The sequence below is a fragment of the Tachypleus tridentatus genome, chromosome 8 (assembly GCF_004210375.1).
Source record: "Tachypleus tridentatus isolate NWPU-2018 chromosome 8, ASM421037v1, whole genome shotgun sequence".
Classification (NCBI taxonomy): domain Eukaryota; kingdom Metazoa; phylum Arthropoda; class Merostomata; order Xiphosura; family Limulidae; genus Tachypleus; species Tachypleus tridentatus.
In genome coordinates, this window is record NC_134832.1 from 89,197,566 (window position 1) to 89,210,403 (window position 12,838).

A 12,838-nucleotide genomic window follows, 5' to 3' on the forward strand; every position below is an offset into this window, starting at 1 on the left:
TTTTTTTTTAACAGAAAAAGTGTGTAGTGGGTGAAATACAACCTCATGAGCTCAGCATAGACGACAGTCATCTAAACCTAACATTGGAATCGTCCAGCTTCCTTAAAGAAAAGCATCTGGTATCTATCGAATCTCCGTCGGATCAGTCGGTGCTCCAGAATAAAACTCGTAAAAGAAAGTTTTCAGGAGATTCGGCCTCTCATTCTGCTCAAAGTGAGCCCTCCACGTCCCGTTCTGGAAGTTCGTCTAGTCTACGTAGTACAAGTCCACTCTCGAATGGAAGTTTTATAGCTAATGATGCTATAAGCAAAACCATTAGTCCTGATAGGCCGCTGCCGCCATCTAGTATAGGTGAAAACGTCAGTCCAATAATTAATAAAAAAGGTAAGGAATCAGTTGAACATCTTGAAAGAGTTCAACGACCATGGAAACGATCGTCAATTTCTCAAGGTTGTGCTTATTCACCCACTATGTCAGTTAAAGAGCTAGAAGACGTTATGAACAAACATTTACCAAATTCTCAAATGCCTGGGATAGCCGGATCTGTGGCTCCCCATCATGGCAGCCCGACTCAAGAGACCATGACAACACGTATGACCCACTCCCCACAGTCGCATCAACAGTATAAATCGGCGATTCAGTGGATCGGTGGATCTCAAACGACTTTGCCAGCCACCACATTACTGAGACAGCTCTACGTAAATAGAGAGTCAGTAATTCGTTCTGGGTCTCATGTCAGTAGACCATCTTATTATGGTGAGATTCAGGGGGCTCTCCCCACACCACCATGTAGTGGTAGTGATGGTAGCTACAATGAACAATCTCAGTTTATTTTGCCTTCAAAGATAACTGAATCTTATGGCGTCCTTCCAGGCTATACAAACACAGCGGTTAGTTCCAACAATTACATAGATACGTACAGTGCCATGACCCCACCAGCTTCTGTATCCCCCCGAGATAAGTTCTCTGGGGTTACAGAGAGCCAGACATTTAATGATGCAGCTAATCTGTCTCAGATGAAACATTACGTGTCCGAGGGTTCACTTCAACACCTACCCTTAAAACCTCAGGTGTTTGTTCACCCTGGGAGTATCGATCATTCGTACAGCCACCCCCATGCTCAACAATATCTGTCTCACGAGCAGCGACAGCTCTACACTCATCATTCTAGTAGTTTTTATCTGTACCATTCCTCTGGCGCGGGGAAGCCTACACACCCAAACTCAACTGCCTGGTACTCCCAACCTAGCTCTTAGTTAATACTAGTTGACATACATATCTTAATATGAACTTGTTTAATTAGCATAGGTATCCAATCAGTGCTTCTGATCATTAAGGCTAGAAGACGTCAATCACCCTATCTGAATCTCTATCTCGACTGACGTGACTTGTCAGAATAACTATGGGTGTTCTCTTTGTGTGTATAAGTTGTAGGAAGACAATATTTAAGTGACTGAGATTTATTTATCATTATTAACATGCACAAAACATTTTCCTAATAACGTTCCATACTTGTTTTACCTGTGATGATGAACGTATGTGAACTAACTCTTTGGCTTTAGCCCGTCGGTTCTAGTACAACAAAGTGTTTCAAGTGTGTCATGAACAACATCAAACTTCTTGTACAAGATAGAACGTATTTAGTGCGTGAATGTAACTTTGTAGATGAATTTATAGTACAAGTGACATTGAATCTGTTGCAAGCTACCATATGAATACGAAATTACCAAACTTACAATGGTTTTAACTATTTTTGGAGCAAATGTTCTGTAGTTTTGAACTTGTCTTTTTCATTCTTTTTGCCTCTTCTTCACTTTTCCATGAACAAAGTTTGCGCTATTTGCAGACAATCGTAATGACTTGATTTCTGTAGTTTTATACAGGTGTTTTTTTCTTTCAAACAAACGAATGCGAGTGTGATGGTTAATCAGTTTTTGTAAATGTAATCAGGTATGTTGAGGCGTAAAAATTTTGTTTAATTCTATGATTTTTCTTATGTATTTTGTCACGTTACAATTTTTTTAAAAATTTAATTATATCTACCATCATGTTTTGCATCCCAATTGCTACTTTCAGATTCATCATGAAATTCAGTAACTTGGTTAATTCAATCACGTTCATTTTTCTCGTGCTACGTAATTTGTGAGCGAGGTTCCGTTTTGTTACGTCACGTGATTCTTCCGATGGGTTTAATTTCACCATGTGATTTTGAGTAACTAAAAGTCCTTTCGAATGAAAACATTGCACTTTTGCACCACCACATTTACTATTACTCATAGTTCCTACCTCACAATACCAAAAGTGCTCCTTACTTTAGCTAAATCCGATCTTGTATGGAATACTGTATAACATTCTCTTTCAGCATTTTTCACCCGAGATTTGTAGGTGCCACATTGTTTCGTCATGTGCTAGTAATTAGAAAAATTTGAAGTTTCTTTTCAAAATTTATGTTTAAAATTTTAATGTATTTAGAGAGTCATTTATCATTTCATTTTGGGCGTGAGGTCCTAAACTTTCTTTAAATAGCAATACCAATATAGAGTGTACTTCGAAAGAAACAATTCAGTTCAACACGTTACCAATATATTTTTTTCACTTTCATCTGCGATTTTGCGCTGTATGTTTGGATTTTCTTTGTAAGACTAACTAACACATACAGCCAAGAAGTATTGGAAGGACTCACATTGGGCTTGTTTTATTCTTTTATCAGTTTTTTAAAAAAGAAAATAGTAAAGTAGAGATACAGATGAAACGTGCACTTCTTATCCAATTCCATGAGAATGATAGGATGAGAAACGTGTTTTATACCGGTGATGTCACGAATGTGTTCAGACCAAGGTTAATCTCTACTGTGCCTGTTGTTTTTTTACTTTCAAATAGATCGTAGTATATACGTTTATTCTGGGGATTTGATTTCTCAATGAAATTGAGAAAAAAATATGAATATGAATATTTCTCCATATATGGTTTGTGTTTTGTTATGATTTTAAGATGAATAGTAATATAAAAATATTTTTTTTCTATATCAGATAACCTCAAAAAGTTAGGTCTAAACTCTTCGCAGGATATTTACGTTCTATATCCAGTTTTAAGGAATAGGAGATAATTTGCTAGGAATGAGTTTCTATATTTCTGTACTGGTATTATACGTTTAAAATGTTTCTTTAATATAATTTTGAATAGCAATTACAGCCATCTTGTGTAATGTATTGAAACAGTATTTCTACTGAGCTTTTAAAGCAGTTCTTTTATAACTTAGATTTAACTGTTGTCATAGCATCTTAGAAAATACATATCATACCAATATCATCATAATTAAATCTGTAAATTATCCGGGTACATAGGTTATCAGGTGTATCAATTATCTTGGTGTGTAAGTTATATCTTCCTACTTTAGTTTATTTATTATCTTTTAAAACGTTTGACTTAAAATAATTGATAGTGTATCTTTATTATTATATAAACAAATAATGTTTTATAGAATATAATATATTTTATGTTTATTAACTATTTCAATTAATAGGTATATCATAAAGGATTGAATTACTATTTTGATATTCAATAAGTATACGTTACATGTTACCAATACTTTTTCAACGTTATTTAATGTGAATTTTGTGGTTTTACTGAATGAACTTCGTCCTTAGATATTACTTATACACTAACACCTTTCTTACTTTGCTATAAACAGCGTAAGGCTTTGAAATACACAAAATATTTTGGAAAAAATTCCTCACTACATTTATCTTGTAGAGAACATTTTTATCTCAATACACCGAAAATGTTTTATTTTCTTCAAGATTAAAAACCTTTTAAGAAGAAAATAGCTGATGTCATTGTGTTTTGTATTCAATGTTATCTCGAATATTTGACTCATAACTTAAACGTTATTAAACTATTATTTTAATTCTTTTTTACAAGATGTTTGTTTACATTAAGTGGGTGGGGATAAGCTAAAAAAAGCACAAGTCATTGTGTCGAAGATACTATGTAGATAGAAAATAATAACAAGTTTTTAGGAATTCCAAGACATTCGTAGAGAGAAAATAGAAGTGATTACTTCGGTAGCAAATCAGAGACATAAAATTGTAAAGAAATATATAATATCACATGATAAGGGAATTTAAGAAGATACAACATTAGTTTCATTCTATGTCATTGTATCAGTTTCAGGTTAAAAGTTCATAATTCATTGTAAGTATTCTGAAGACGACGTTCTAATCTGTCAATACTTTTCCTTCAGATATACCACAGACTACAGCTCAATATTGCAACAGATACACGTGTTACGGCGTGAACACTTTATTCAAGTTAACGAAACATGATTACAATTATTTATATTTGTCATAAAGCATTAACATTAGTCTTAATATTTTTAACTCTGCATTTTGATGTTTGATGACAAGGAAAAATAATTATAATCATGAATATCTGATAACAACTACAATTAATTAAAATCATTCGTGTTGACGAGAAACCCACTTGAAGTAAAAATGTGTATCAGGACGGCTGGTGTGGGTATTAACACTTTAACAATAAAACAGAGAACAATGTTTCGACCTTGTTAGGTTTGTTAACCTGAAGATGACCTAAGAAGGTCGAAACGTCCTCTGTTTTATTGGTGTTAATACCTATTCCTTCTGTTCTGAGATACATAACTAAAATTATGCTTCATCATTTTGGGAAGATCGTTCACAACGTGATAATTCTTACTGTACCAAATGACATATATAAATAGAGTTCTGCCTAATACAGTACTTGTTACGTCCGGACCAGATAAAAAATGAAGTACTAAAAATGTAGGTCTAATACTAATGTCTTCTAACATGTATATTTTATAATACACATCAAAATATGGTTTGTTGTAAGTGAAGCATTTGAGAGGTTAATATTAATAAAACAGATTTTAAGTTAATTTACTGTAAATATAACGCTTTTCATAGTGTGAGGCGATCATGTGAATAATATCACTTAACTTACATTTTCAGATAAAAAGCCTACTACAAACATCACAGCATTCCAGAGATTAATACTTATCAACTCCAAATTTTGAGTTTAATAATGTACTGCAAACAAGATAAGATAGGACTAAATTTTTGGTAAAATTCACGTAAATTGCAAAGGGTTTTATTTCGTGATCGTGTCAAGTTGTTCATTTCGGATTCAAAATTAGAGACGTTTAAAAATAACCTCTAATTTTTAAGAGGAACATAAAAATAAAAAACAACTGTAATTTACTTGTTTGCTCTTTCAAATTTTAAGCCTATTGATTTTCAGTACTACGTCAACTTTTGGTTTTAAAACCATAAACTCTGACGAGTGTTTTCTTTAGTTGAATGGACCAAAGTAATTATCACTTGTCCTTAAAATTGTTCGTATAAAACTTTTTTTTTTTAAAAGTGCCTTTTATACTAAGTAATTTACCTTCATGTACTTTTGTATACTTTGCACTAGTCTATTACAATGTGAAGTGTAGTAATTGAGTAAGATTTTTATACTGTATGAAATAATGTTTTGAATGTTACATATTAGAAAGGAGGATATAAAAGGATTCGGGAACACTTTATTTTATATTAATTTTACTTATGAGTGAATTCTTTAAAAGTGGCTGACAAAATGTTATCAGCTACTTGTCTCAGTGGTTCTTGTTAACCATAATATTGAAAAAAATGTCTCCGTGGTAAAACTTGACTTATGAAAATATTGAAGAAATTCACATTTGAAATAGCTTATTGTCCATAATATATCTTTAATGCCCTAATAGCATAATTTAAATCCTCTTGTCTTAATTTTTCATAAGCGTAAACTTTGCTTTTAAAACAAAGAATGACATTCCGTAACACATATTTGTGTACTCAAGCAGGTTAATATTGTTGTACCTGTATTTCAGGTTGTGTTTATTCTATATTTTCTTTCATTCTTGTGATATAATCTGACAACAGAATCTGGTTTTAATCTGACAGCAAAAGCAAGTTTTAATGATTCTTACCGTTTATTGGTAAGAATAAGTCTAACATAATTTGCATATTTCTTGTCTAATGCAGGGTAAGATAACTTATTCGAGTCTGTTCTTTTTACGCCTGCTTAGCTACAACCTGAAATACATAGTTATGAAGTTTAAAAAGTGGAGTAACAACCAATGAGCCAACTTTAATAATAGTCATTTTTAATTTGACTAATTTTTTTTATTAAAGCATTTTAGAAAAACTACAGTTACAGTAATTTGTGATTTAGGTCACAAATTTAGTATACGAATACCACGTGGTTTGTGTAATACAGTTTGAAATGTGTACTGTTTTATACGTTCGCAAAACAAAATGTAGTATAATTCTTCAGTGACGAGCTGTAGAAAAGAAGGAATATTTCTGGTAGAAATAATTTACTTGTATTAACATTTCTGTAATTTAAGGAGTATTTCTGAATAGTTGTAATGTATTGTAAAAATACCACCCTACCTTTCCTGGTTGAAATAATCTATAAATAGTTAGTACCATAACCTAGGAGTTACGGTATGTTTTCAGGTTTCAGTATTGTTGCTGACTCATATGGATTAAAGCCGAAAATGATACTGATATACAGCTTTATTTAGTTTTATGATGGGCCAACCACTCTACTTGACTAAACAAAGCTCCTAAAATATAAGGGTTTTCAAGTCATTGAAATATTGCTAAATGACTAGTTTGAAATTACAGCAACTATACTTTGAAAATATATGACAGATTTTGTAAAAAATAGCAAGTGTAATTTGAAAAAGTATGGGACATTTGTAACTATTGTAAAAAATAATTTGAGTATATTAGTATGATAAATATTTGCAATTTTGTGACTTATAACCACACAAAAATATTTGTTACTTATTTTCTCGAAACGCCTGATATATATCAAATTATAGGCTCACCTGACAAATGTGTGTATGTTATGTGAACTTCGTGGGTCACCTGAAAAATGTGCTTAATTTATATGAACTTCCAGGCTCACTTGATACGTGTTTGCAAGTTTTAACAACTTTTACGATCACCTGATCAACGATTGTAAACTATTTCAACGTCTAGGCTCACCTGATAAATGAACATACGTGATGTCAACTTTATCGCACGCATAGTGTTTCGACATATGCTTTACAAAGATTTATAGACGTTTTAAGAAAAATACACCTATGTTGAAAGTACAACTTAGTAAAAATACTTGTGTTAGTAGTTGTTATCATTCTTATTAAAGGTTAAGTTTATTCAGTTACTGTTGAAAATGAGTTATACTAATAAAATTGGCATTAAACCTCATTAAGGTTTGTTTCTGAAATGTACTATCCTACGAAATGCTGTTTCTGAATATTGTAAGTTCAGCAGGGCTGTATTTGTGATAAACTGGTTTGTGTGGACACAAATGTTAGTGACAAAATGGATATACAAAGGCAGTTGGTATTATTTTTACCTTTATGTTGTAACTGTATGAAACAATAGGCAAAAAAAAATCTTTGTTTTGTTTATTACTTTATTATTGGTGTTTGGTTTCTCTCTTTGTTGCTCAACTTCTGATGTAAATGCATGACATAAATGTTCAGTAGTACAACTACTATCATACATGAACTATGTACAGTATACAGGATTGAAATATACCCTGTTGCAAATAAAATCTTTTTCCATGTGTAGGTTAGTATTTTAACTAAAGATGGAGCCAGGCATGAGGATTGTTGTTTTTCTTTCTCTTTTTTTTCCTGTATTTACAGAAAGCTGAGTTGAATGTGAGTAAACAGACCATCAAAACTCAAAAACGAACATTTTATTTTAGAACCAATTATTCGAAAATTACTGAAAACGATACATGATAAAAATAATTTAAATATTACGAAAGTCTGCCGATAATACCATTAATAGTTTTGAACATTTGTTGAAATACGTAAAATTAAAAAACTGCAAAACTATATAATTTAAAATAAAACGTAAAAAGAAAGTCACTGAGTAGACGAGGGTTTTGTTTTTTCTGTATTAAGCACAAAATTACACAATGGGTTATCTGTGGTCTGCCCAGTACGGGTATCGAAAGCTGGTTTTGAGTATTGTGAGTTCGCAGACATACCGCTGAGCCACTGGAAAGCAAGTACATGATTGAGACTTTGAAAAGTAATTTATTTTAAAACCTTTTTAAATGCTTAAATGCTAATATATAAATAATTGAAAACACGAAATACTGAACACTTGTAAACACGATCTATTTAATACTTAATATTCAAATAGAAAACATTAGAAGAACTGCGTATTAAATAATAAAAACAAGAGTTATTAACCATTAAAAACAAGAAAATAACACCGAAAGCATGACATAGACAACATTAAAATCACGACATATTAAACACTAAAACTGACATATTAAACAAATATCTTGGACTACTCGTCCCCCGGGACGGAAGTTAAGTAAATTTATGCTTAACGAAAAATCATCTTAGTGAATGAAAAGTTGCTTCCCTTAGATGTAACTGCAAAAAACGCAAAAATTGCCATAAAGAACAGCAAAATACATAGTTTGAAACAGCAACTTTGTATGTATCACCACATGAACACATCAAATCTTCATGCCAAATTTGATGAAGATTCATCAACAGAGGGCGAAAAGTTGTAAAACATACGCGAAAACACCCATATAATCCGCAAAATTCTAAACTTGAAATTTATATATATATCTCTACATGGAAACAATAAAACTCAATACCAATTCAGACTCTGCGAAGTAGTTCCTTGGACAAACAACAGACAGTACTATTATATTTATATAGAGATAAATAAGATATATTGAACATTGAAAATACCACACATTAAACACTGAAAACATGATATTTATACAATTTGAAATCAAGATATAAACTCTGAGAACAAGATATATCCAACATTAAAAATACTGAATCAACAAAATGGGTACGTCAACAGAACTATTTCACATTATCGCAATAACCTTGAATACTTTTACACACTTCACTCTCTCATTAGCGTCTATAGTAAACACTGTTTTAATTTAAAATGATTAATTAAATTTTTTACAACAAGCTTCGTCAGCAGGATTCTACAACCGTCTAAGTGTAATTCAAATGAAGTACACTTGTTCAGTTGCTACTGGAAACCCGTCAAGGGCAGCTTAACTCTGAGAAGATCTTTAGACTCATTATTCTCACTAAGATAAAAGATGATTCGTCAGCTTCAATATATTTTATAATTTCAAAACTTACCTTCTGTAATACGTTAGCTCAGTTATCTTTTACCTTAGCGGTTCTCAACATTTATTGGGTCCGGACCCAATTGGAGAAGCGAAATAGTTAGTAGATTTAATATAAAGAAATATTTGTTTTTCAAGTCTGTTTCCAACGTTCTCACACATTTTGAGAAAACAATTTTGGGTAGCGATCCATAAATTAAGAAATCCTCTCCTACATGTACTTTTTCAATCTTTCAGTGCATTAGCGTTTTCATTTGTAACACTGATTTTCTTTTAACTTGTCGTCGTACAAAATAAAATATATTATGTTCACTTATAAAATATTTGAGGTAAACTGAGAATTATTCTGAGCTTGTAGACTTTGTGTATTCCATAATTACAACAAGGACATAAATTACTTATTAAATAAAATAAACCAAAGCTTTCGTGGACAATTCATATTAAAGTAAATAATTCAATATTCTAACAATATTAAGCTGAACAATAAGCACCCTAAAGACACTATAAAACCAGATGAGTCAACGTCTCAGACTACCACCCTTGTACTAACATAAGCTATAGCATAATGTTTGTGTTTTCTTATAGCAAAGCCACATCGGGCTATCTGCTGAGGGAAATCAAACCCCTGATTTTGCTGTAGTATAAGACAAAATCCTTTGTCACAGTATTCACCACTTATTGTATTTACTTGAGGCAAATTAAATAAAATACGCTATTTCTCACAAAATATTTTTTTGGATAGTGCTGGGATTGAATAAACAATATGAAAAATAAAAATAATCACATAATACAACGCACTGATTGTACAAACATTATTTAAAAAATAAAAGTGGATCACACAATACAACTGCTTCAGTTGTACAAACAATTAAAAACACAACGATTATGCAATATGAAACATTGCATTGTAGTCAAATTGTAATATGAAATAAAATAAACGTTCTCAGGCATTTCAATAAATTTTCATTAATTCAAAATATAAATTTTTGCTTTCGATTGTACTGCTAAAATAATAAATAAATCCTAGAGTTCTTATAAAATTGGTTTAAAATGCCAAATAATATATAACTCCAATCACTGTGGATGCTACTAACTTTAGCAAATGGAACCTACTAAACTGAATTTACCAAAATAAAAATAAATATTTTTTTCTTTATTAATTGTAAATGCAATCCAGGTATCTTTCGTATTGTGTGACCCACTTTCTTTCTTTAAAAGTGTTTGTATAACTACAATGACATATTGTGTGATCCTTTTTGTTTTTCATATTGTTTGTACAATCTAAGTATTATAAAAAAAAAAGTAATATTTTGTGAGAAACAGTGGACTTTTTCTGATATACATAATGTCAATACTGTCACTGGTGAATATTATGACAAAATATTTTATTTAACGACGAAAGATGGCACTACAAATGATAAAATGTATTTTGTTAAATATATTCCTATTTGAAACCTAGGATTTTAATACAGAAGTATAGTGTTTACGAAATTTACATATTTATGCATACATATAAAAGCATTTTATTTTTATATTAACTATCAGAGTATCAGAAGCTTAGGAAATACAGCAAAGTTTTAAACAGTTAGATACTTTATGAATAGTTAAGATTTATACATTGTTATTCAATAGTATACAAAGGTAATTATTACTTGTGTAGTAACAAGCAATACTGTAAACAGAAAACACAGTGAAACAACTAAAATATACAAATCAAGTCCATGATATTTACCCATATCTATTAGTTTGATAGTGCTCGTGTTAGTATTATAATTTATGTCGGACGAGTCTTCCGATTTATTATGTTACGTACATTATATATTACGATTTCAAATAGCCGGAAATTGTAATCTATTAAGTTAATCAAATGTCAATGTGTATCATATTTATGATATTTGTCAACAAGTTTCATGCACACAATTGTCTTTCTTAACACAAATATGTTTTAATATAATTTATGGTAATAGTTAATACAAATGATGATTTATATACAACAGTTTTACAAACTTACAAACAATACCAAGTCTTCTGATCTGGAACTGAATCTTTTGTTGAAGGTTCACGGAGAACGAATTAATTTTACGTTGATACGTCGTTACACTTCTCTTGATGGCTAGCTAACTAACTGCTTCACTGAGCACACCTGCGTTTTTCACCGACGACAATATCTAACTACATCGAAGAAATAGTAACGTTCAAAGTTAATTCACTGACGTTAAATAGTTTGTAATGTTCGAAATCTATAAACATTCCTCGTCAAATATATGTAGTTTTCCGATTAATAAGTGTTTATCACAATCATAGCTTTCGAGGTTTATAACATTCTGACTAAAGTGAACCAACAATATTATTAAAACTGCTTTCCCTCATCGCGTTTGTTACTTTTTATAACCTTGCGGAGGAGATTTTCTAGAAATTTCAGCTAAAACAACAATACCAGTAATTTACAAACACACATCTCACATTGTTGATTCTCACTCTTGAGTATCTTCTACAAATTCATAGAACACGAGGGACTTTAGCAATATGCATTTAACAATATAAATTGCACACACTTCTAAATATATGTTCAACTAAAAAAACAGATACTAATATAAAAATACATAATGGTAAATCCGTTACACTGGCCAATGTTGTAAGCCAGCCCAGTATAAAACATAAAGTATTTCAGTCGTTCTGGCTTACTCTTAATCAGTCAATTATTGAATACAAAACAAAAAAATGGATTTAGAAATTGGTTTGGTACATAAAACAATGTTATCCCATTTTTTTAAAACATGGCATAATCTAGAAGTTAACAGGTCAAATTCTGTATCAAATGTTCCAAGGTTCGTGACCTAATACTTAACGTTCCAGCATGCGGAACGAGACACCCAAGGTTAGAGCTCCTATATATTGGTAAGTAAACTTCGACCTTTCACCTGTGAAGTCTTTGTAACTGTATCAGTCAATTCTACTAATCTACACTTAAGAGTAGTCCTATAGCGCTTAGGTGCTCGTAATTGGTTGTAGTTCAAAATTACAGGTGGCTGCATCTCAGACATAGAGGTCATTGAACTTTTTATTTAAGTCTTGTGCTGCCTAAAGTGTCCACCCCAGTTGCAATCACCAATTATGTTTAAGTTATCTAATGATATTATTTTGTTTGTTTTAACCTAACAGACTAGCATGTTGTTTAAATCGTCCTATTAGGATATTCTTATTTACATATTCTCTGTACCAACTATTGTAATTAAACATGCTGTTGGTGTGAACGTGTTTTGTAGTCACAATGAGAAAAAAGTATATATTAAAAAGGTGAAATCAAGAAAAGTGTTATTGGCCACTATTCATTTCTTCACATCATACAGCCGCACAATAGAAGATATAATAAATAAACTTAATATTCTGAAAATTGTTTAATTTTGAAGTATAGGTTCAAGTGCGGTTCAGTTCAACCTACACTTTGATCAACGTGTGTCATTAGATTATACTAGTTTTGGAGAATTCCACTCGTCATCAGTAACCCTGAACACAAGTTAACCCAAGAGAGATAAGCTAAAGAATTGGTTTGGTCTGTTTCGAATTTCGCGCAAAGCTACACGAGGGCTATCTGCGCTAGCCGTCCCTAATTTAGCAGTATAAGACTAGAGTA

At 31.4% G+C, this 12,838-nt stretch overlaps 1 pseudogene across 1 annotated transcript in view; it reads left to right on the plus strand.

Moving 5' to 3' along the window:
- LOC143222891 (protein trachealess-like) overlaps positions 1–8,038 on the plus strand; it is a 297,994-nt pseudogene extending 289,956 nt beyond the window's left edge. The window contains exon 14 of the transcript XR_013012572.1: positions 15–8,038. The product of XR_013012572.1 is annotated as a protein trachealess-like (transcript). The remainder of the gene's footprint in view (positions 1–14) is intronic.
- Positions 8,039–12,838: the final 4,800 nt, after the last annotated feature.